General features: G+C 45.1%; 1 protein-coding gene across 1 annotated transcript in view; it reads left to right on the top strand.

Annotated features, from left to right (window-relative positions):
- Positions 1–15,622: 15,622 nt before the first annotated feature.
- The window catches only part of PAK3 (p21 (RAC1) activated kinase 3), a 385,994-nt gene continuing 376,124 nt past the window's right edge, over positions 15,623–25,492 (top strand). Inside the window, exon 1 of the mRNA XM_063937312.1 lies at positions 15,623–15,867. The gene's annotated coding sequence lies outside the window, so the exon portion shown is untranslated. The remainder of the gene's footprint in view (positions 15,868–25,492) is intronic.

A 25,492-nucleotide genomic window follows, 5' to 3' on the forward strand; every position in this document is an offset into this window, starting at 1 on the left:
TTCTCAGTTGGAGGTAATAGGGGTTTTCTCTATTACCCGGGGCAGCCTGTTTTTTGTAGGAGGTGCCAGGAATATGGGCACACCAAAGACGATTGTGTGAAGGACATTTTGTGTAAGAATTGTCATGGGGAAGGGCATCAGGCAAAAGAGTGTCCTCACCCCAGGAAATGTGACTTATGTGGAAGCCCAAAACACACTGCTAAAAGCTGTCCGGAGCTCCTCAAAAGGAGAGCAAGAGATGTGGCTGATGTTTGCAAAAGCAAAAAGTATGAGGAGGGGTACGTCCATCCCCCCCAGGAAGGTGAGCCTGAGTCTGTGGGCGCTCCCTCCTCGTTGGCACAACCTTGTGAGGAGTTGCGCCCTATTTCGCGGGCTCCCGAGTCTCCGCAGGCTGAGTTGGGGGAAGGAGCTAGCAGTGACGTCACTGAGGTAGTGGAGATTGCCGGGGAATCGAGCCGGGCAGCTGTGGCAGCTCTGAAGGAGGTGTGTGGGCACCTGCAGCTGGTGGAAAGCGCAGCCCAGATGGAGGTGTCTGTGAGCCCTGAGGAGGAGAAAGTCGCCCCTTCTCAGGTGATTGAGGAGTTTAGTACCTCTCCAGAGGAGGATAGAGGTATGGAGATGGACAATGCTGCATCATGTCCAAAGCTGAGAAAACAGAGCACTGATCCCTCTGCAAAGAAAAAAGCTCGTATTGAGGATCCAGAGGCAAGCAACCATGAGGATACAATCAGGGCCGGTTCCGGGGCTTCTTGCGCCCCGGTCGGCATTAGGGGCGTGGCTTCATACAGGGGGCGTGGTCAGTTACGCCCCCTGTACTGTAGTAGGATGTGCGGTGCGCGATGACGTCACCATCCAGGATTCAAAAAGGATTCACCTTTACAGGATAGGAGGGGACAGAAGTTGAACAAGGTTATAAGGTGGTGTTTGGTATCCAGCTGTAGGGTATTTTAAGGGTAATATTCCGGAGTTGGTTTGCAGAAGATTGCACGTTCCTGTGAATAGTTATGTGCAGGAGCAGAATATAGATATAAACTGTATTTACTGTACATTAGGTATGCGGCGGGAACCCAGAGGAGACCACCCACAAGTGCATCTTGAACAGACATCGCCCACCTATTCAAACCAACCTATGACCTCTCCTGCACTGTAAATGACAATCCCTGTGTCCAATGGACAAAGAGATTACAGTATCCATTGTGTTAACTTTTGGAAGATTATACAAAAGGAGCCAGCTGCAGGCCTGGTCTCTCTCTCTCTCTCTCTCTCTCAAGACTCACAAAGTTATCTATCTAGATGACCGAAGACCAGACTGGGTAGCGCGGCGAAATTCAAACAAGTATGTACCATTGACTGTAGCCATTATTCTATTGTATTGTATTGCTTTGTGATTGTAACCCCCTTTCAGTAATAATATCCTGTGGTGTCGGAACCCAGCTGTTTAAATACAAATCTGGTGTCGTGTTGTCCTGTCCCTGCTAAGGTTTAAAGTGTATTACTATCGCATGCATAGCTGTTAAGGGTTCACGATGTATCTTTGGGTGTGTACGCGCTGCGTGTACTTTGTACAGCCAGCGCAGCATTTGTACGCAAAGTCCGTACACAGTACGGGACTTTGTACGCTAATGGTGTAATAAGTACGTCGATTGTGGATTAAGTAAAGCGGCCGCAGCGGCTTCATTTAAAGTGTATGAAATGTCTTTTTAAAGTGTTGCTTTTAGTCCTGTATGTAAATCAGCGTTTACAATATCACAACAGATAAACAAATAAAAGAAATTGCATTCTTTAAAATATGGTTTTAAAAAACACAAGTTTATATGACTTCCGCCCACGGAAACAGGAAGTGAACACCACATGACTCTTTCAGCTATAAAAGGATCAAGACTGCACAGGGGAGTACAAGCCTTGAAAAAGAGACTCAATGTCTCGAAACGCGTTAGCGCACTCCACTTGTGGACACTAGAAACTTCATTTGGACCAAACTGTGGAACAGAGGAACCACACACTGGTACAAGCTTAGGAGCCTAATGCAGGGTATACCGGGTACTCTGCAGTCCTTTCCAATGACACCTGTGGCTCCTTTACACCAGATGCGGTATGCCTCATCTCCTATGACTCTTATGTTTTTTAAAACCATGGCCCTCATTCCGAGTTGTTCGCTCGTTCTTTTTCATCGCATCGCAGTGAAAATCCGCTTAGTACGCATGCGCAAAGTTCGCACTGCGACTGCGCCAAGTAACTTTACTATGAAGAAAGTATTTTTACTCACGGCTTTTTCTTCGCTCCGGCGATCGTAATGTGATTGACAGGAAATGGGTGTTACTGGGCGGAAACACGGCGTTTCAGGGGCGTGTGGCTGAAAACGCTACCGTTTCCGGAAAAAACGCAGGAGTGGCCGGAGAAACGGTGGGAGTGCCTGGGCGAACGCTGGGTGTGTTTGTGACGTCAACCAGGAACGACAAGCACTGAACTGATCGCACAGGCAGAGTAAGTCTGGAGCTACTCTGAAACTGCTAAGTAGTTAGTAATCGCAATATTGCGAATACATCGGTCGCAATTTTAAGAAGCTAAGATTCACTCCCAGTAGGCGGCGGCTTAGCGTGTGTAACTCTGCTAAATTCGCCTTGCGACCGATCAACTCGGAATGAGGGCCCATATTTTAAAGAATGCAATTTCTTTTATTTATCTGTTGTGATATATATTAAATAAGGTATTTTTAATTGTATCTTATATGATTGATTTCTGAACAGTAAACATATTGATTCACTGAGTATCGATTTCGACAGCTGCCGTTGCCTCATTGATGGCTTCGGGTTGCGCACAGGAGAGCTCGCAATAATAGCGAGATCTCACACATGCGCACTGGAGCAGACCGGGGGTGATACACAGTGCATCACCACTAGACTTTGCGCTGTGAGGCACTGGCAGGTATCGCCGGTAGGGGGAGTTTTCATCCCCTCATTCCAACAACAAGATGTTCTTACAGCATGCTGCTATTGCCTCCTTCTTCGCCTCAGTAAAGAGTGGAAGCAAGAAGAGTTATCCTAGCCCGATCCGTACCAATATAATACATCCCTCCCTGAGTTTCCCGAGATGAGGGAGAGCAGGCAGCAGTAGGTACGTGTGGGCTTTGCTGGAGAGACGCAGGTCGCCTGAGTCTGCGGGAGTTGAGAAACACACGGGTGAATGATGCTGAAAGACATGGGGAGGGGGTTCATTTTGAAAGACACAGGGAAAGTGAGGCTGAGAAACACAGAGGTGTGAGGCTGAGCGACATGGTGGGTGGGGCTGAGAGACACAGGGGAAAGTGATGCGGGGAGGCTTGAGGGGGAGCACACATACACACGTAGAGATGTGTGCTGAGCAATCTATTACAGACCGCTCAGCACACATCTCTCTCCCCGCTCAGAACTCAGTGCGATGTGTGCTGAGCAAGGGGGGAAGGGGGGGAGCGCTCACTTCACAAAGCGGTGAAGTGAGCAACCTGACTAGATTGTGCCTGCCTGCAGGCACAATCTAGAACCGGCGATAGCGGCGTGCGGGCCGCGCATCGCTATTGGCATACACACGGCAAGATCTGTGCTTAATTTCTAAGCAATTTAATCAGAATTCTTAGAAAATAAGCACGGATCTCTCCATGTGTACCACCCTTACGAGATATGGGGGGTGAGGCTGAGAAATACAGTAAGGTAAGACTGAGAAACACAGTGGGGAAGGGGATGCTGAAAAACACAGGGGTGGAATGAGGCTGGGATACAAAGGGTGGGGAATGAGGCTTACTCCAAGTACACATTAAAGCTGAGTACACACGGAACGATTTCTAAAATTATGTGGGTATTCCTGAGAGTTCCCGATCGATGTTCAAAAGATCTCGGTAAGAGGGTAACAATCCCATGCAGCGCTGTGTGTGCGTATGTGGGGGGGCAGCATAGCGGACGGTTGCATCGTCCGTCTCACCAGTGGGTACACATCGTACCGTGTAAAGGGCCCTATACACTGGGTGATTTGAATGATAAACAATATGAACAATGAACAATTTTTCAGAAACGTTTTTTTGCATACACACTGAACGATTTGTATGAATGATTTGACATTGCAAACATCAATATCGTCCAAATTAGCTTGCAATGATAAATGATGATAGACCATCGATGAAAGACTGTGCATCGTTTATCATTGGTGCCTCCACACTGAACGATATATCGTTAATTTTTTAACAATATCTTTCATATCTTTGTAAAATGTCGTCTTGTGTGTAGGGCCCTTAAGGCATCCTATCATCTGATATATCTGACAGAGATCGGAATTATATATTGCACACATCACATAATGGCCCTCATTCCGAGTTGTTCGCTCGGTATTTTTCATCGCATCGCAATGAAAATCCGCTTAGTACGCATGCGCAATGTTCGCACTGCGACTGCGCCAAGTAACTTTGCTATGTAGAAAGTAATTTTACTCACGGCTTTTTCATCGCTCCGGCGATCGTAATGTGATTGACAGGAAATGGGTGTTACTGGGCGGAAACACGGCGTTTCAGGGGCGTGTGGCTGAAAACGCTACCGTTTCCGGAAAAAACGCAGGAGTGGCCGGAGAAACGGTGGGAGTGCCTGGGCGAACGCTGGGTGTGTTTGTGACGTCAACCAGGAACGACAAGCACTGAACTGATCGCACAGGCAGAGTAAGTCTGAAGCTACTCCAAAACTGCTACGAGGTTTGTGATCGCAATATTGCGATTACTTCGGTCGCACTTTTAAGAAGCTAAGATACACTCCCAGTAGGCGGCGGCTTAGCGTGTGTAACTCTGCTACATTCGCATTGCGACCGATCAACTCGGAATGAGGGCCTATGTGCACAGCCGACTGTGTGCTCCTGTGGGTCATTCCCTAGGTCATCCCATCTGGTTAGCTTCATGCCCAGTGGGATGACCCACGGAACAACGGCATGCAGTGGGTAACAATAACAATATATTGGGCCTAATTCAGACCTGATCGCAGAAGCAAATTTGTTAGCAGTTGGGCAAAGCCATGTGCACTGCAGGGGAGGCAGATATGACATGTGCAGAGAGAGTTAGATTTGGGTGGGTTATATTGTTTCTGTGCAGGGTAAATACTGGCTGCTTTATTTTAACACTGCAATTTAGATTTCAGTTTGAACACACCCCACCCAAATCTAAAGGTCCGTATTCACGGGCACATGTGGGGAGAGATGTGTGCTGAGCGAACCGCTCAGCACACATCTCTCCCCCCGCTCAGCACAGCGCGATGTGTGCTGAGCGTGCGGGGGGGGGGCCGCGCATCGCTATCGCTGTAGGGGGTACACACGGACAGATCATGCATTGACAATGCTAAATTCCTTTGTCGTATAAACAACCCTTTATGAAGCTAAGAACACTGTACGCTGTTTACTTAAGAAGTACCGTAATGGTACGCTAGTTGCGTAACGATCACTCAGCCGTAGGCGAGACGCTCAGGCGTCACGTTCGCTCACGGCCCAGGGATCACAGGACACGTTATTGGTTATGTCTAGGGGAATGATTCGCTATGGCGTAGCTTACGCTCGAGACCACGAGGAGGTCACCAGCGATGCAGACGCTCACAACACTATACCTTTATGATAAAACCTTATACCAATGAAATACACTGAATACCTTAATGTGAGTACAGGGTGTGAGTGCAACCTTGTGTAACCTGACTAACTACAAAGCTGCTTGAGCGTCACCGACGCTCAAGTGAACACTTATCACTATAGAAAATACACAGATACTGGTTTAGGTTCCAAGGCCTATTAACTGTATTATGTCTAATATACTTGTAAAAGGGGATAACAGTACATATGATACACTACAATATAACAGAGACTTCCTAACCACAGAACTAAACAATAAATACAAAAAGACAATACTACACTGACCTAAATGCAATACAATACAATACTATCTAATACAATACAATACTAGCCTAGTCTAGGGGAGATATGAGAGAACAGAACAGAGAGAGAGAGAGAGAGAGAGAGGGAGAGATGAGATGAGAGAAATTGGCTCACAGAAAGACAATGATAACGGAGAGAAACTTACGCACAAAGGGTATGATCGCCTGCGCCTCGATATCCAGCTCCCGGCTATCAGCAGATAACCGTTGATGAGAGAGTGAGAGCTGGATGTGGTCGGCCTGCCTATTTATGCCCCACACACAATGCAATCTCCTGGTCCTACAATCCCATTGTCCATTGGCCGAAGGAATTCGGCCCTGTATCATAACAAAAGGTCATAGGGTGATTCATACAGGTGGGCTGTGACGATTTCCAACAGCTCAGGTGGGTGGGAAACTGGGTTTCCCGCCGCATACCTGAGTATGTGTAATTAATAGAAATGGACATAAACTTCTTATGTCCATAACTATTCGCACGAGCGATTAATACGCTCCAAACCAACACCGGAATATTGCTAATTAAATACTCTTCCGATGGGTACCAAACACTGCTGTATGATTCCTGTTAGACCCTTCGTACGATATAAAGAGGGATTCCTCAGCTCTGGGACATTGTATTTTAACCAAACTTTCAGAATCTATCAAAGGGACCATGATCTATAAACTACATTAATTGTGAACATTTGTAACGAATGAGTCGCACGCTACGACTACATAAACTCTACCGTAAATACGCATACCGCGCCTGCGAGTGCACGTTATTGCGGGTATGCGCATCCACGGGAGAGCGCACGCACGCGCAGCGCGGACCAGTGTGCGGTGCAAATATGGCAACGTGCATTGAGACATTTTTCTGACTTTGACAGTCCACCCTTTGGCAGTCAATAATAACTGCCACAAAACATTTAAGGAGAAAAATGTAAGTCAGGGGTTAATTGATTTCCATGGTTGGGTAGGGGAGGAGAGAGGAGAAGGTGTGAAGAGGGTATGACCTAGTGAGATAGCAGAAGCATGTGTGTATGAATCCACGTTTGGGGGGTCATGTATCATCGTGCCGTACGTGTTGTAAATCAAGCTTCGAGGTATTGCGAAGTATACATTTGAATTCCTTCTTATCCTGTGGTACAGGTCTGTGGATGGGCTGTCAAACTCTACCGAGCTCATTTCGGCTGTGGTTGTAACAAAATGGGGATGCACATTTTAGTTGATGATACATGAATGGGGGAGGTATGTGGTTGCTGCTATCTGTGCCTGTATTCCCTATCGTCTATGTGTGTCGTTACCTGGGGGTTGCAGAGATGAAGATAAAGAACACTTACGAAAAATGCAATGATATTCTATGTCAGGGAAATGTACATCTGTCGTTGAAGTTGTTTTCGGTATCTGTTGAGAGTCGTCTTCTTTGCGCTGTATTGCTCCTTAGGCATGAGCAAATAGCTTTGTCTGAGCCATCAGATTTACAAAAATGTTGGGCTAGCGTGAGTTTAAAGATACTAGGGAAACTGGGGATCCATGGCAAAGTTCATCAAGTGTCCATATTTAAAGTTGTCAAATCTTCTTCTTTGGTCAATCCGTTGTCTGTATACATCTCGTCTCGTCAGCTTCCTCGTCCAAGGGGGTCTTTGTATCTGGGAGAAAAGCAGAAAAACAGGTGAAAGAAACGGACCGTATAATCGCATTTTCATCACATTCTGGTTTCTATCATTGGGTCATAAATCAAATCCAGGTTAATTACAGTTTCCTCACTCCTCAAGCTCATCACTTTTGTACTTTGTTTGCACCTCATTAAAGCCTGCCCGCATCTAAATATCAATCCAATCGATATAACGACACCCAAGATACATAGTAGAAACTTTCCAACATCCATTATGACTCCTTGAGCCCAGTCTCCTAAACCGGAGAACCAATTTCGCGGGTTCAACCATGACACCCAACCAGTCAGCTCATTACCTACAGCAGCAAGGGTGAGATTGTGTTTTTGACGAAATTCCCACTTTAGTTGGAGAATATCGTCCATCTTTTGGTCTATGACCTCTACCGGATCCTCGGTGCTATTTGTGATATACGTGCAACACTTTATGCCGTACTGTGTTGCCAATGTAACACAATATCCGCCTGTTACTGCTGTAAGATAATTAAGAACCATCCTATGCTGAACTAGTTCTGTTTTGTAAGCTTGAAGTTCTCTTCCAGTGTATCTAAACGTGTCATCATACATTTCAGTGATATTATCTAACAAATTGGCGAGTGCGGAAATGTATCTATAATTCATCACACCTCGAGCGGTGCGAGTGAAATCTAACGCTACCAGAACCTGAATCCCGGTGGATTCATGGATAAGATCAGAGGCCGGATGCTCTAACCTTTCTGACAGTTGTCTTTTAACTCGGTGCTCGTAATGAGTGTGAGTATAAGGAGCTTGGGCACCACGATGTATGTCCTTCATTTTGTCATGTGTAACAGTCATCACTTCGGGCAATACTTTTCCAATATAACACAATCCTTCAGAGTTTGGGGCAAGCCACTTGTACGCCTTTCTCCCGCATATGAAATATGCATCATCGGGGAGAACATATGGGACGGAGAAGGACATGACCATGTTACAAACCTTCCAGGTGAAATCTCCTGACCCTAATTCTTCCATCTGCCTAATGCACGTATCGGTTTGTACGATATGTGCACAGTATCCTGGTGATACCTCTCCAACTCTAGTAATCCTATTTCCTAAGGTATATCGATACCGGAAAGATTTTCCTCTACTGGCTATGTGGCGTACGAGCTCTGTATCTGTAGGCATTCTATCTGCTCTGTGTGAAAAGGTCATGGTAAGGTTGCTCCATGACACTTCCCAATTTCCCGGTTTTCTGGGATTGGAGATGTTAAAACATATGAGGGACCTATCCACATGGTATTGGTGGAGCTTCAAACTAGGAGGGCTGGAGATGTTAAACCTCCGGTCCACCGGTCTCCCACCACTTAGCTCAAGTACCTCCCCTAACGTTAAAGGAAATGGTACTAGCCCTGATTTACTGTGACCCTGAGGTACTTGAGAGCATACCCAACAATCTGTTTGGTTTAACACGTTACCCACTAAGGAGTGATAGTCACTCAATGGATGCCGGTCTATATGGATATTAAAACTAGGTTGGCATTTCTTTATGCATCCATCTTCAACCAGATTATCACAGAGCCTACAGATACAATTTTCTTCAGCTAACAATCCATCACAATTTCTTCTATCGGATCGTTTTCTGATACTCGCCTTTGCTTGTTGGTTTGGTTGATCTTGGAAAACTACGCCTCCATCATCATAATCGGAACCCATTCCAGAACCTCTTTCGACCTCTATGGTACTCTCGCCGGAACAGACTGCTCTGGTCAACATCATGGTTAACATAAAAATCCGGATCACAGTCTCTTGGGGCAAGTCCATCTTTGAGGAGGAAATAGAGAAGAATGAGAAGGGGGAAAAAGAAATTTTAAGGGAGAGGGGATGGGAAGTGGAGAAAACAATAAAAGGGAGAGGGGAGTCGACAGCTGCTTTCGGTCTTCAAGGCTCAGGTGCCGCCTCAGTCCTCCTGGAACAGACACTCTAGTGATACAACCTCTACCGTCTGTTCCTTATCACGGGACTTCTCTGGAACAGCAACCTTCTTGCAGTGGGATGAATGGACCCAAGTCTCTCTCTCAGCAACCTTCAATGCTGTGGTGCTAGTCAATAAGACCTGGTATGGTCCTTCCCATCTATCAATAAGACAACCCGTTGACACGACCTCACCTATCCCTCCGCTAGGGGCTTTCACTAATCTCGTGGGTGTCGCTGTGCCTACTGTGGTCTCTGCTATGGTGGCTGCAAGAGAGAGAGCTGAAATTGTTGCTGAATCGTCTTCTTGATCACACTCCTGAGGAAGGTTCAAAACAGGGTACATCTTGCACGGGTTAATACTTGCATGAGTTATTTGGTTAACATCATTAACATTTACAGTGTTACTAAGAGTTTGTGTTTTACAACCCAGTGCGTTTCTCTCCGCAATCAACTTCTCTCCTGCAATGTATGGTGGGGGAGGAGCTGTGGCAATCAACTTCCTGACTGCCCCAGATCCTGCCGCCAGAGCCAAACCTCTCTGTATCTCACCTTCCTGGTGCCATAACTGTAAATAATCATGATGCTGAATTCGTCTCTTTGCTGATTTTACGAGACATATCCTCCTCCTTAAATTTTGTAACACTTCTGGACTGAAGCTACCTATTCTTGGGAATTTGTCCCTGTCTTGTACAGTCATTCTCTCCCATTCATCACATAAAGATTCGGTGTGAATTCCATATTTTTCACACATTACATATCGTGCCGACCCAACTGGTCGGTTCACAGAATCAACCTGAACCAGGGTTGATCGCCCCCTACCTGAGCAACTGGCCCCCATAGTCTGCAGGTGTTGCTTAGTCCTCCTTGGATCTCTGTATCAAGGTTTTCAGCAAGCCTTTTCAGACAACCAAATTACTCCACAGTAGGCCGGCGGTGGCGGTTTACCGAGTACCCCACTCACTCGCCCACCTCGACCAATACGACCTGATCACACCGACGTGGTGCTGGCGTACTCGATACAGGGCCCCTATGGAACCTTCAGTTTACTGGAACATATGAGGGTTACCCGCAGGACACTTACTCTTTCCAGTAAAGGTGGGGTTGTTAGATAGTTCCTGAGTGACCAGCGAACTTCCCTTCCAAAAATAAAAAATTACACAAATCACGTCAGAATGTACAAATAGCGTTTGTGACCACTTTACTCTAATGGTATTAGGTCAGATCACTAACTACTGCACACAATTACGTGCGGTCCAATCGTTCAGTATACGAGCACTACTTGTCATGTACTGAAAGATCAATGGAATCTATGTTTCCGGCTGCGATTCCTTCAGCCAGAGCTTGTATGGCCTATATGGGTTCTGCACCAACACCCCAGGCGTTGTGCCACTGGACTTTTATAGCGGACCTTTTACCTTACGACCTCCTGGTCTTGTTACCTTATGACCTCCTGGTCTTGTTACCTTATGACCTCCTGGTCTTGTTACCTTATGGTCCGCTATACTCTAATGCTCAAATATTATTTAACCAGGGATGCCTCCCTGGCCACCGTATATGTCACTTACACGTATGTCCCTTGACGAGTACCCGGCTTTCCTTTTGGTTCCACCTTAAAGTTATATAAACTTTTGTATACAAAACACACTCACTCAACACATGTACACTTTTGTTTCTATATCTATTTCTGCGCAGAAATTGTCTTCAGGCCAAGAGTGTTACCAATTAGGAGCAGGATCTGTTAAACTAAATTTCAGATTTTCTAAAAATAGATTTGCGTTATTTACCGCTTCGCGTTATCTACCGCTGTGCGTTACTTATCGCCTTGCGCTAATTATCGCTTTGCGCTAATTCAACTTTTTCGTGACTTGAGCTACGTGAGCGTAACCGGACGCTACGTTGCGTAATGTACGCTGCGTGCGTCTGCCTTTTGGATTGCGTACGCTAGTCTTTGTTAGCGACACGTGTACGCAATGCAAAGGATCCACCGTAACACAATATATTTATTTATCAATGTAGGTGATCCCTGATCATCTACCGCAATCCACACTGACTGCCTTGTATCTCAGACAAACCGTGTGTTTGTTCTATACTTTAACTATCACCTCTACTATTAAATAACAGCAAATCTCTTTTTAGCACTTTCTATCAACTATAAAATTTGGCAAACAGGAATAGTGATATACGAAAAAATGAAATACACAAGTGAAAAGAAATGCAGGTATGTATGCGTACGCAAGACAAAAGAAAAATAAACAGTTTTAAAAAGACACAAGCGTTTTGTTCTTACTTCCGGTTACCGGGTTCCTTCAGCACCCTTTATCTAAGCGAAGCAGACGCTTATCCCGTCAGCACTGTGAGACAACCTCCCACCCTTTGCTGGAGGGATAATGTCTGCTGATCTACCTAGTGCAGATGTGAGAAGTATAGGACGAGCCCGCAATTGACAATGCTAAATTCCTTTGTCGTATAAACAACCCTTTATGAAGCTAAGAACACTGTACGCTGTTTACTTAAGAAGTACCGTAATGGTACGCTAGTTGCGTAACGATCACTCAGCCGTAGGCGAGACGCTCAGGCGTCACGTTCGCTCACGGCCCAGGGATCACAGGACACGTTATTGGTTATGTCTAGGGGAATGATTCGCTATGGCGTAGCTTACGCTCGAGACCACGAGGAGGTCACCAGCGATGCAGACGCTCACAACACTATACCTTTATGATAAAACCTTATACCAATGAAATACACTGAATACCTTAATGTGAGTACAGGGTGTGAGTGCAACCTTGTGTAACCTGACTAACTACAAAGCTGCTTGAGCGTCACCGACGCTCAAGTGAACACTTATCACTATAGAAAATACACAGATACTGGTTTAGGTTCCAAGGCCTATTAACTGTATTATGTCTAATATACTTGTAAAAGGGGATAACAGTACATATGATACACTACAATATAACAGAGACTTCCTAACCACAGAACTAAACAATAAATACAAAAAGACAATACTACACTGACCTAAATGCAATACAATACAATACTATCTAATACAATACAATACTAGCCTAGTCTAGGGGAGATATGAGAGAACAGAACAGAGAGAGAGAGAGAGAGAGAGAGGGAGAGATGAGATGAGAGAAATTGGCTCACAGAAAGACAATGATAACGGAGAGAAACTTACGCACAAAGGGTATGATCGCCTGCGCCTCGATATCCAGCTCCCGGCTATCAGCAGATAACCGTTGATGAGAGAGTGAGAGCTGGATGTGGTCGGCCTGCCTATTTATGCCCCACACACAATGCAATCTCCTGGTCCTACAATCCCATTGTCCATTGGCCGAAGGAATTCGGCCCTGTATCATAACAAAAGGTCATAGGGTGATTCATACAGGTGGGCTGTGACGATTTCCAACAGCTCAGGTGGGTGGGAAACTGGGTTTCCCGCCGCATACCTGAGTATGTGTAATTAATAGAAATGGACATAAACTTCTTATGTCCATAACTATTCGCACGAGCGATTAATACGCTCCAAACCAACACCGGAATATTGCTAATTAAATACTCTTCCGATGGGTACCAAACACTGCTGTATGATTCCTGTTAGACCCTTCGTACGATATAAAGAGGGATTCCTCAGCTCTGGGACATTGTATTTTAACCAAACTTTCAGAATCTATCAAAGGGACCATGATCTATAAACTACATTAATTGTGAACATTTGTAACGAATGAGTCGCACGCTACGACTACATAAACTCTACCGTAAATACGCATACCGCGCCTGCGAGTGCACGTTATTGCGGGTATGCGCATCCACGGGAGAGCGCACGCACGCGCAGCGCGGACCAGTGTGCGGTGCAAATATGGCAACGTGCATTGAGACATTTTTCTGACTTTGACACTTAAAATCTAAGCAATCTAGTCATCGCTCCATGAGTACCCCCCTTAACTCTCTCTGCACGTTATATCTGCCCCCCCTGAAGTACAAATGGGTGGTCATTCCGAGTTGTTCGCTAGCTGCATTTGTTCGCTGTGAGGCGATGAGGCAAAAAAATGCACTTCTGCGCATGCGGCGCAATGTGCGCACGCGGCGTACTATTACAACAGCTTCCCTGTAAAATAAGAAACCTAACAAAGTCTTTTCCAGCAAAGCTCTGTAGATCTCCACTAGAGTGCGTCCAGTCTCCTGGGCACATTTTCTAAACTGAGGTCTGGAGGAGGGGCGTGGAGGGAGGAGCCAGTTCACACTAGTTGAAAAGTCCTAAAGTGCCGAAGGCTCCTGCGGAACCGTCTATACCCCATGGTACTAAAATGGACCCCAGCATCCTCTAGGATGTAAGAGAAAAACTGCTAGCGAGCGAACAACTCGGAATGACCACCCTGGTTTTGACGAACTGCTAACAAATTTGCAGCTACGATCAGGTGGTATTAATTAGGTCCATTGTGCTGTCGTCCACTGCATTGTGCAGTGCGTATGTGGGTACAATATATTGTACCATTGGTCGTGCCTTTGGCTGGAGTAGAGTATATCAGTGCAGAGCCCACATGCATCCAATACAAATACACCTATGCACTTGTCTTGTGACTGACGCTGCAAAAGGCAATGGCCCTCATTCCGAGTTGATCGCTCGCTAGCTGCTTTTAGCAGCAGTGCAAACGCTAAGCCGCCGCCCTCTGGGAGTGTATCTTAGCTTAGCAGAAGTGCGAACGTAAGGATCGCAGCGCTGCTACAAAAAAGATTGTGCAGTTTCAGAGTAGCTCGAGACCTACTCCTAGCTTGCGATCACTTCAGACTATTTAGTTTCTGTTTTGACGTCACAAACATGCCCTGCGTTCGCCCAGCCACGCCTACGTTTTTCCAGCCACTCCTACGTTTTTATCTGGCACGCCTGCGTTTTTTCACACACTCCCCGAAAACGCTCAGTTACCACCCAGAAACACCCACTTTCTGTCAACCACTCTGCGGCCAGCAGTGCGACTGAAATGCGTCGCTAGTGCATTGGTTTTTGTGAAAGTACGACGCGCGTGCGCAGTGCGTCCCATACGCATGCGCAGAATTGCAGTTTTTTGGCCTGATCGCTGCGCTGCGAATGAAAGCAGCTAGCGATCAACTCGGAATGAGGGCCAATATACAGGGTGTAGTATGGCTGACCGGCGGTCTCCTGACCGCCGGTCAGCTTACCGACGCCGGGATCCCGGCAGCATACCGACGCCGGGATCCCGGCAGGGAGGGGCGAGTGCAGCAAGCCCCTTGCGGGCTCGCTGCGCTCGCCACGCTGCGCTCGCCACGCTGCTTGCTCGGTGGCGACCTGCAGTCGCCACGGGTTCTATTCCCACTCTATGGGTGTCGTGGACACCCACGAGTGGAAATAGTCCCTGTTGGTCGGCATGCCGACCATCGGGAAAGTGAGCCGTCGGGCTCGTGGAGGTCATGTGACTGTCGGTCAGCTGACCGGCGGTCACATGAATACCACCCAATATACAGAGAGAACGTGGGCCATGCAGAGATGTGTATATATATACCACTGTTATCAGACATATTTTCTGTACAAAGGAGGGGCTGATGCCAGCGCTCACTGATGGTAATGACAGGTATAAGACCCAGCACACGGACAGGAGCGGTGCAGGTGTGGAGATGTGTGTACAGAGCCGCATACTGGCGGATATTTCCATTTATCTGCCTTCATGCAATATGATCAGCTGTGATCAGAGCCCATCTGTCTTACCTAATGTAGGGACATCTCCCCTCTGCACATACAAGCTCTTATAAGCCGCGTTCTACTATGTACTGTACTTCCTTACTGCATACTGTAACATACATAGATGTAGTGATAATAATTAAATCATTATTATTACTATTATGCTACTCTAAAAGACTACACAAGGAAATGTGCAGTATGTCACGATGGGTGTCTGAAACCCCAGCAGTTATCTAGAAATGTCATCTATGTGTACTACAGTACAAAGGGATGTAAAAAGGAGAAGTTGAGAATGGGGAAATCCTCCTCCAGTATTGTGTGTGTGTGTGTGTGTCTGGTGTGTGAGTGTGTGGGGAGGGGGAGGGAGGGAGATGTGCTCCTCACTGCAGACTGTACATACAGCAGCAGCCTCCGTCCTCCTGTCTCCCTGTGCTGCTGCTGCTGCTAGTGGTGGCAGGATCACTTCCGCCTGGCTGCAGGAACAAGAAGCCGGAGCATCTCTCACACTACGGGGACCCCGCTGACTGAGCAGCTCAGTGTCTGGGTCATGGAGAGCAGATGAGCCGCTGAAGGTCTCAGCACCCATCAGAGCCGGAGCTTCTGACAGTAGCCGGCTGGAACAGGAGCCCGGGGAGGGAGCGCAGGAGATACTCTGCAAGGTAAGGGTGACATTGAGCCATCCCCTGGGCATCTCTCCTGTGCAGCAGTCAGGTGGCCCCTGCAGGGACACGTATGTCCGCGCACAGGCACATGCATGTACAGTGCCAACAGCCAGATGCATCTATCAGCCTGTCTGTAGCAGCAGCCAGTGTGCCCGCCTGTCAGCAGCTGCCTATCTGCACCATAGATGGAAGGCCAGCTGATGCCTGGGATGGGAATGGGCAGATAGCATCTTTTTTTTGTTCTCCTTCCTCCGGATCGATATGAAGAGGTGTCAGTAAGGAGGTGACAGGGTGTGATGATGGATGGGGCATTGTCAGGGTGTCCCTCTCCTCCAGCAGATGCTCTGGAGGGGTACATAGGGAATGCATGGAGGTGGTAGCAGCTGGCTGTGTGATTGGAGCTGTGGGATCTGTATAAGTCTGAGCCTTTGTCCCTCTACCTGATTCATGTGTCTTCTGCTGCCATCATTAGATGGAACTCATCACTTCAGACAATGGATTGATTTTCATACAGGAAAGCTGTGATGTACATACATGCACAGAGAGCTTACTGACACTGCACTGTATGTTACATGTAGCATGTCATCACAGAGCCAATCATGTATATGTAGGAGAAAACACTTGAGGTCTGGGAGAATCCGCTGATTGGCTAGACACACGGCACTTGCCATTGGTTCTGTAGATGGACAGATGAACTGGGTTGCAGGGGAAAAAATGCATAGGCCTGAAGCAGTGATATATGCTTCACCATATACTCAGTATAGTTGCAGTATATATGCTGCAGTATGCTCCTTGTTGGAAGACTGATAATGTTTTATGGTGCATTTCAGGATTCTCAGATAACCAGCTAAGGGCCACAGAACATGTTCTTATTACCATACATTATGTGTGCCACTTGCGTGACAACAGATTAATATGTAACGATATGGGGGGTCATTCCGAGTTGTTCGCTCGTTGCCGATTTTCGCTATACTGCGATTAGTCGCTTACTGCGCAAGCGCAAGGGTCGCAGAGCGCATGCGCTTAGTTATTTTACACAAAAGTTAGGTATTTTACTCACGGCATAACAAAGCTTTTTCATCGCTGTGCTGATCGTAGTGTGATTGACAGGAAGTGGGTGTTTCTGGGCGGAAACTGGCCGTTTTATGGGAGTGTGCGGAAAAACGCAGGCGTTCGAGTTGCAAAACGCAGGAGTGGCTGGAGAAACGGGGGACTGGTTGGGCAAACGCTGGGTGTGTTTGTGACGTCAAACCAGGAACGAAAAGGACTGAGCTGGCCGCAGTGGCTGAGTAAATCTGGAGCTACTCAGAAACTGCTAAGAAATTTCTAATCGCAATTCTGCTAATCTTTCGTTCGCACTTCTGCTAAGCTAAGATACACTCCCAGAGGGCGGCGGCTTAGCGTGTGCAATGCTGCTAAAAGCAGCTAGCGAGCGAACAACTCGGAATCACCCCCATGGTGTGGTTGATGAGGAACTGCCTAAACACATTCATTTGTTTGCTAGTGTTGTATCATAAAATTGCACCTGCAAGCATGCTATAGAATGTAAGGACAATAATGCACATTATGCATAAACCTCTGATAACATGGTATATAATTCACTTCGCCTTGTTGAAATGCAGTTATAATACTTGTGATAATCATGCATATCTATATGGCTAGTAAATAAAGTTGACAGAATTACATCTAAATATACAGCTGTGATATACTATAGGTAAGAATCAACATCACATCAAAGTTCAACTTCAATCTGCTTAAATCCACAATTCTCATTAGGCCCACATTTATTAAGCCTTGGAGAGTGATTAATTGCACGTTGATTAAGTGCCAAACACTCAGCTCCCAACTATCATTTTTTAAACACAGCCTGTAACATGACAGTTAGGAGCTGATTGGTTGGTACTTTATCACCGTGCACTTTATCATTCCCCAAGGCTTGATAAACCTGGGTCAGAGCTTTTCCATGTTTCTCCTAAAATTTCCCATGGTTCACCCCCATTTATGGATACAATTAATCATGAGAAACATTTGGACTGCTTTTATTACATGTTTCTTTTCCATGTGTGAAGCTTTTTGTGTTACATTGAACACAGGCCCTCATTCCGAGTTGTTCGCTCGCAAGGCGATTTTAGCAGTATTGCACACGCTAAGCCGCCGCCTACTGGGAGTGAATCTTAGCTTCTTAAAATTGCGAACGAAAGATTCGCAATATTGCGATTACACATCTCGTAGCAGTTTCAGAGTAGCTTCAGACTTACTCGGCATCTGCGATCAGTTCAGTGCTTATCGTTCCTGGTTTGACGTCACAAACACACCCAGCGTTCGCCTAGACACTCCTCCGTTTCTCCAGCCACTCCCGCGTTTTTTCCGGAAACGGTAGCGTTTTTTCCCACACGCCCATAAAACGGCCTGTTTCCGCCCAGTAACACCCATTTCCTGTCAATCACACTACGATCGCCTGAGCGAAGAAAAAGCCGTGAGTAAAAATCCAAACTTCATAGCAAATTTACTTGGCGCAGTCGCAGTGCGGACATTGCGCATGCGCACTAAGCGGAAAAACGCTGCGATGCGAAGAAATTTTCCAAGCGAACGACTCGGAATGACCTCCACAATGCACATAGAAATTAGCTCATACGCTGAATTCAATGCAAAATACGTCTGATTCAAATAAAGACCCAATCCCTGCCAAATCGGAGCTTGCGAAGAACTCATGTTTATGGACAGTGAATATAATCATGTGTCATCTCACACAAATTCCCAGAACTCCGCTCTCATTCCAGTGACATCACATAATATATGATCAATGTCATTGAGGACTACACTTACCATCAGTTACATGCACTTACCTCCCATATGGCCTAATTCTGAGTTGATCGCAGCTTCAAATTTGTTAGCAGTTGGGCAAAACCATGTGCACTGCAGGGGGGGGGGGGAGCAGGTATAACATGTGCAGAGAGAGTTAGATTTGGGTGGCGTGTATTCAAACTGAAATCTAAATTGCAGTGTAAAAATAAAGCAGTCAGTATTTACCCTGCACAGAAACGAAATAACCCACCCAAATCTAACTCTCTCTGCAAATGTTATATCTGCCCCCCCCTGCAGTGCACATGGTTTTGCCCAATTGCTAACAAACTTGTTGCTGCGATCAACTCAGAATTACCCCCATTGTTTTAAAGGCCAAAGACACAGAAATTTGTGTAAGTCAATCCACTTTTGGTCATTCTGTATACATATACAGTACACAGCCTTTAATGTACAAAGTAACACATTACACATGTATAAGCATGTAATTATACCACAACCATAGGGAATATATTACTGACGGAACAACATAACAGTAATGTCAGTGCAGGCGGCTGTGCGCAGCCGGACGGAGCAACAATTAAATTGCTCTGTCAGGTACCATCTAGTGGCCACCAGCATGCAGAACACTTGAATCCCCCCATAGAGGTGAGGAGCTGCGGTAGCCTTTTATTATATAGATGGAATACAACAGTGTGTATGGTGTAGCATGCTGCTGCCAATAGACCAATCACAATCATTTTTTATTTTTCGATCCCATCCAGCCTTATCTTGGAAGTAGTCCCAGCAATGACTGGAGCTCAGTGCCCTAACGTACACATTATGTGTGCATGATTCATGCTCCCAGGTGATATATGACTAAGTCAGGAAAATAGGACATGTTACATTACATAGCTCCTTATTCCCAGTTGCATGCTGTAACTGTGGCCTGCCAGCTGTTGCTGTTCAATGATAACGACAGCTAAATTGTAAAGTTGCAGAATATAACAGAGCTACTTATAACATTCACAGTTATATAGATACAACTTTCCAGAATACATCAGAAGTACATATGCTAATTTTCCTTATCAGTAACTTTTTATCAGGGGTCAGGAAATAGACAATTTCACAAGTGTTCCACTTTTGCTTTTCCATTCTGCACTGTACTGTATATCCACATGTACATTTTTAGATTGTAAGCTCACAAGGGACTTCTTTCCTCATGTGCCTTTCCTTTTCTCACTTACACTATCTTATACTCCATACTCCCTTTGATGGCACCTAACCCGGGTTTTCTATACCTGTCCTATATTGTCTTGTACTGTAAGTGCTGTTTTCTTGTTTGCTTATTTGATTATGTACTGTGTAATGGGCGCAGCTGATCCCTTTTGGCGCCATATAAATAAAGGATAATAATAATAATAATAATAATAATAATAATAGTAATACATTTAGTGTAATGAATGCAGAGGAGGTGACTATGGCCATTCTGTGGGCAGTGTGGTTTGGTTAGAACATGGAAAACTTAAGGAGGCGAGGAGTTTGCCTGGAAATGCGGAATAAGGTGAATATTTCATGGAGCAATGTAAAAAAAAAATGTCACCTCTCTAATTTGACAACTTTTCCGTATTGCATTAATTTAACAAATCCCTATGTGAGTTTTGTAATGTGGGTTTATCCATTGCTTTTTATTTAACTATTGAGTGTTTTAACAAAGATATGAGCTTGATCACTTGGAGTTGGTGTGTAATGAGCTGTCACAAGAAACTGTCCAAAACCTCCATACATTTCTTCTTCAGACCTGGCAATGAGGGTGATGGTCTTTGGCATTTACCATCACTGAATGGCCAATTTTTTTTTTAGATTAGTTCTTTTATTATGTATATTGTACCACTTGCCAGGTTATGGTTACTGTTATTTAATCTTGAAGTACTGGTGCATATAGCAGGCATTGGGTGTCTACTAGGTTATAGGAACTAGTGTTCACCAAGTCTGTAGTGTATGTTGCATATTCATAACAGGAAGTCCTGCCTCCATAGCTAAGGCTGGTAAATCAATCAAGTGCACTGCTGATTGGATTGTAGTACTGACACCTCTTGTGATTAATTTTAAAGAATTTATAGTTTCTGATACAGGATTGTTAATCATCATGCCAAACGGAATAAGGACTGACAGATCACCTGCTTATTCCCAGCGGTATATAGGACTGGATGGGAGGAAATGCATGGTCTGGATAGCACGAAATACATTTCACTTACTGAAGCTGTTACATTATAATGCTTGGACAATGAGGGAAAATCAGTTGAAGTCGGGGAAGTGACCTCTGCAGTGTTACTGATGTTTTGCAGGTAGCCATAATTTCGCTGTAATACTGTACATTAATGTGTTGTTAGCCAACTGTAATACTAATTGTGATACATCATCTAATGGTGGTGTTGTCAGCTGATAATTTGTGTCACTATGTTGGTCAACATCCAGCATCCGGTAGCTGTCAAAACCTAAACTTGACTTATTTTGATTTCTATAGGGCGGTATTCAAATGATTTATCACGCCCAATCTCCTTTCTAAAGTGATCCCCGTTATCACGCATATCGCGATCATAGTAATCAGGTTTAGTTGCTAACGGGTTGGGTGCCCTCGCTAACACAGGGGTAGCGAGCTGAAATTTTTATACCACGCCCGTCAGCAGAAACAGAACGGGCGTGGAAGGGGGTGCAAAGAATTGAATACTGCCCTTAGAGTATAATGTATTTTTCAATGCATGCAGTAGTTGTATTCAAATTTCTGCATAAATAAACACATGCTTTGCCCATTTATTGCAAGACAAGAATAATTATACTAGCTGGAGTACCCGGCGTTGCCCGGGATTTTAAGAATGTCTGTTTACAAAAATAAATTTTAAAATATTAAACACACAGTATAAATAACATTGTAGATAGCTGAATACCCGTGCTTCGCTATGGGATGAGGATGGTAGATGAGAATGATAGTTGTTCGTTAATTTACGTTGGTTGGAGATCTAGTATATAGGCATATCTTGCTTCCCTGATGCACTTTGTATAGTGGGCGGACCCCTTTTTGGTCCCCTCAGGGACCCTGCTCTTCCCACTATACAACTCTCGGTCTCTGGCATCCTGCTGCCTTCATTCCCCTCCTCACATCATGTGAAATTACAAATTATCGATTTTTTTCCACAGTTTCTTATATAGCGCGGCACATTATGTATCTCCTGATATACTCTGTGCTGCTGGGGGGACCGATTTTTCCACAGTTTCTTATATAGCGCAGCACATTATGTATCTCCTGATATACTCTGTGCTGATATACTCTCAGTGTGTGGGTTTGTGCTACCTGCAATCCCCTCCTGACATCATGTCACTGGCCCTGTCACATGCAGCCCTGTCATCACTGACATACCATGCATGTCCTGATATAGTGTGTGCTGCTGGACCACCCCTAGGGGTGCTAGTGGTGTGTTACCCCCACAGAGTTTGTTCCCAGAGTGTAAGTAATATGTGTAGCAAGTTTGGTGTAAATTGCTCCAGGCTTTCCAGAGTTATGCTGTCTGCTGAAAAACTCTGTGCTGCTGCCTCACCCCTAGGGGTGCTAGGGGTGTCTTCCCCCACAGTATTTGTTCCCAGATTGCAAGTCATATGTGTACCAAGTTTGTTGTAAATTGGTCCAGGCTTTCGGCAGTTATGCTTTCTCCTGAAATACTCTGTGCTGCTGTCCCACCGCTAGGGGTGTCTAACCCCCACAGAGTTTGTTCCCAGATTGAAAGTCAGATGTGTACCAAGTTTGGTGTAAATTGCTCCAGCCCTTCCACAGTTATGCTGTCTACTGACATACTCTGTGCTGCTCTCCCACCCCTAGGGGTGTGTGACCCCCACAGTGTTTGTTCCCAGAGTGTAAGTCATATGTGTACCAATTTTGTTGTAAATTGCTGCAGGCATTCCAAACGTATGTTGTCTGCTGAAATACTCAGTGCTGCTGCGTCACCCCTAGGGGTACTAGCGGAGCCTTCCCCCCACAGTGTTTGTTCCCAGATTGTAAGGTATATTTGTACCAATTTTTTAGTACATTGCTCCAGCAATTCTGGAGTTATGCTGTCTCCTGATATACTCTGTGCTGCTGTCTCCCCCTCTAGGGGTTTCTAATTTTTTAGTTGCCTCTGCTGTGTTTTAATATGCTTGTATGTCAAATTTCACGATCTTCGCTTGTAAACTGGGGATTTGTATAGAAATACAGACAGAAGGACACATTTTCACTTTTATATAGTAGATATATATATATATATATATATATATATATATATATATATATATTTTTAATGTACTGTATATCCATATACAGTTGCAGTCTTTACAGTTAGAGGAACTTGTACCATACTTGCAGGTGTCCTCCTACAGTGTTCCCGGCAGACTGGGGGCAGGTTAGGGTGCTGAGGTGCAGGAGGGCGTTCCTGAAAAGGGGGCATGGTTGGCCATGGAGCAGGCGTGTCCTGTGACATATCCCCGATTCGTCACTCTTCCTCAAGCTCTCCCCTCAATGTGAAAAGATGCTGGGCGCCCGGAGGCGATTTTAAACAGCAAATTTTCCCACCCACGGGACACTGCGCTAGGGACGGCACTGGTTCGGCTGTTTAGAGGTGCCCCTTTTTTTCTTTTATCCTTTTGTTAACTTCAAGCCTGTTTGTTCCTTAGTTCTTTATAAGTATATGCAGAGCCGGCCCTAACCAATTTGATGCCTTAGGCAAAATTTTGGCTGGTGCCCCCTGCACCATCGCTGGTTCCGCCTCTGACCTTGCACCTTTTTCCCAGCACCATCACCCCTCACCTTATTTTGGTGTTTGTACCCCCTATATTTTAAATAGGAACAGTTCGCACATTTGGCACACAGCCCAAAAAGGGGTGTGTTTTTGCTGGCAAGGGGCATGGCCACACAATATTAACAGCAATTCCAATTACGCCACACAGTACTGCAACTTTATTCACATTTTATCTTGCGATAGTGTCCATAATTCATATTACATCCCACAGTAGCATCACTTTACCTTATAAACGTTACTCCTCACAGTAGAGCCCCTTATTCACATTACATCACACTGAATTGCTCCTTATTCACATTACACCACATTCTATTGCTCTTTATTCACATTAGATGACACAGTAGTGCCCTTTCTATATGCAACGCCACATAGTAGAGCACCTTATACACATAATGCCACACATTAGTAATGCATTTATATACCTAATTCCACACAGTAATGTCCCTTACACATATTAGACACCTTATTAATGTCCTTATAAACATAATGCGCCTTACACATTATGACAACCTTTATTAATGCCCTTTTACACATAATGTCCCTTACACATATGCCGCACATTATTAATGCCCTTATACACATAATGACACACATAGTGCCCCCTACACATTTGCTGCACATTATTAGTGCCCCTATACACATAATAACACACATAGTGTCCCTTACACATATGTTGCACATTATTAATCCATTTTTACATGACACACATAATGCTCCTTACACATATTCCGAACACTACTGCACAACCAACCCACTCACATGCACACAGCACTCACACTGACACTAACACTGTGATCTCTGCCTCTGCTTGGATACAGATGTGTCCTCATAAATCTTGCATCAATGCTAACGTCGGGCACACCTTTTTTTTTATGAAAATGCATCTTATTTGCATTCCTATGTGGCTAGGATGCACAAGCAGCTTCTGCTGATTAAAATGATATACAGCATGCCTATATACTGTGTGAGACTGGCTGTATCTGCATATGAAATGTTACACACAGAATATAGGCATGCCGCATATCATTTTAATCAGCAGAAGCTGCTGATGCCCCTAGGCATATCAAATGCCCTAGGCAATTGCCTAGTTTGCCTATGCCTATGACCGTCTCTGAGTATATGCTTATGCCTCCCTCAAGAATGTTTAAATTGCTCTACTGTCTTAGCTTTTACCACCTCTGATTGGAGGCTATTCCACTTATCCGCTACTAATATTAGACAATCTGTAAGTGGTTCCCAAACTTTTTTGAATCACGGCACCCATGAGTATCAGAATATTTTCACGGCACCCCTAATAATTTTTAAAGAATTATTAAATTAAGTTGTGTTTATAAGTCATCATAATGGTGTGTACACACGGTGAGATTTTTTCTTCCGATTCTGACTATATAGTCAAAATAGGAAGAAAAGTTAGTGTAGATCGCAAGGTGACAGTCACCTTGCGATCCCGATTTGATGCCGATGCGCGGTCGGCATCGAAAGAAAAGATAGACTGTGCAGGCAAGTCAATTTTGACTATCTCTATAGAAGAGATAGTCAAAATTGACACTTAGCCAAAATCGCACATAGCCAGTATCGCAAGCAGACTCATTATGTGCTTGCGATACTGATTATGTGCCGACCCGGCCCCTGTCGCATAGTGAGAATCGGGCATAGCCCAAATCTCACCATGTGTACGCACCCTTAGGCTCAGTTATATGGTGAAGGACAGGATTGGCTTCTGTTTGTGCACATATTTTATGATTGATAGTCACTAGCACTGGTTTTGCCTATTTCATTGACCATAAATAATTTGAATTGGCCCTGGATCACCAATCCAAGGCACCCCTGAAAGTGTCCCGAGGTACCCCGGGGTGCCTAGGCACATAGTTTGAGAACCACTGCAATATGCTGATTACCTATCTAGCACAAATATTCTATTTCTATAAACAGACCTACATGCCGATTTGCATTTTTAGATTTCCCAGGTGTTTTGCATCCCGTTAAAAATCTTTCAATCAGACGTGTTCAAT

This window comes from Pseudophryne corroboree, chromosome 8 (assembly GCF_028390025.1).
Source record: "Pseudophryne corroboree isolate aPseCor3 chromosome 8, aPseCor3.hap2, whole genome shotgun sequence".
Classification (NCBI taxonomy): domain Eukaryota; kingdom Metazoa; phylum Chordata; class Amphibia; order Anura; family Myobatrachidae; genus Pseudophryne; species Pseudophryne corroboree.